This window comes from Arachis duranensis, chromosome 10 (genome assembly GCF_000817695.3).
Source record: "Arachis duranensis cultivar V14167 chromosome 10, aradu.V14167.gnm2.J7QH, whole genome shotgun sequence".
Taxonomy (NCBI): Eukaryota; Viridiplantae; Streptophyta; class Magnoliopsida; order Fabales; family Fabaceae; genus Arachis; species Arachis duranensis.
In genome coordinates this window covers 74,599,103-74,599,738 of record NC_029781.3, presented here as the reverse complement: position 1 = coordinate 74,599,738, position 636 = coordinate 74,599,103, and the positions used below count along the sequence as shown (strand labels likewise).

Here is a 636-nt window from a genome sequence, read left to right as displayed (position 1 = left end):
CAATAAGGAAAAGATATTTTTTTGATTTTTTGAATTTTTAAAGAAAAACACAAAAATGACCCAAAACATGAAAATATTGGATCAAGACACAAGATGCATGCAAGAATTTCTAGTACTGTTGGATGCATGTTGCAATCCATTCAGATTTTGAGAGATCATGTTGACCTGTTGAGTCAACACTTTATTCTGTGCCAATATGGCATTCAGAGCATCAATCTCAAGAACTCCTTTCTTCTGAGGTACCCCATTATTCATGGAATTCCTCTCAGAGGTGTACATGAACTGGTTGTTTGCAACCATGTCAATGAGTTCTTGAGCCTCTTCAGGCGTTTTCTTTAGGTGAATAGATCCACCTGCAGAATGGTCCAGTGACATTTTTGAAAATTCAGAGAGACCATAGTAGAATATATCTAATAAGGTCCATTCTGAAAACATGTCAGATGGACATCTTTTGGTTAACTGCTTGTATCTTTCCCAAGCTTCATAGAGGGATTCACCATCTTTTTGCTTGAAGGTTTGAACATCCACTCTCAGCTTGCTCAGCTTTTGAGGAGGAAAGAATTTATCTAAGAAAGCAGTGACCAGCTTATCCCAGGAGTCCAAGCTATCCTTAGGTTGTGAATCCAACCATATTCT

At 37.7% G+C, this 636-nt stretch overlaps 1 non-coding gene across 1 annotated transcript; it reads left to right on the top strand.

Annotated features, from left to right (window-relative positions):
* The first annotated feature begins 433 nt into the window (after positions 1–433).
* LOC127743662 (small nucleolar RNA R71) lies at positions 434–537 on the top strand. The gene has a single exon (XR_008005046.1). It is a non-coding gene; the product is annotated as a small nucleolar RNA R71 (small nucleolar RNA).
* Positions 538–636: the final 99 nt, after the last annotated feature.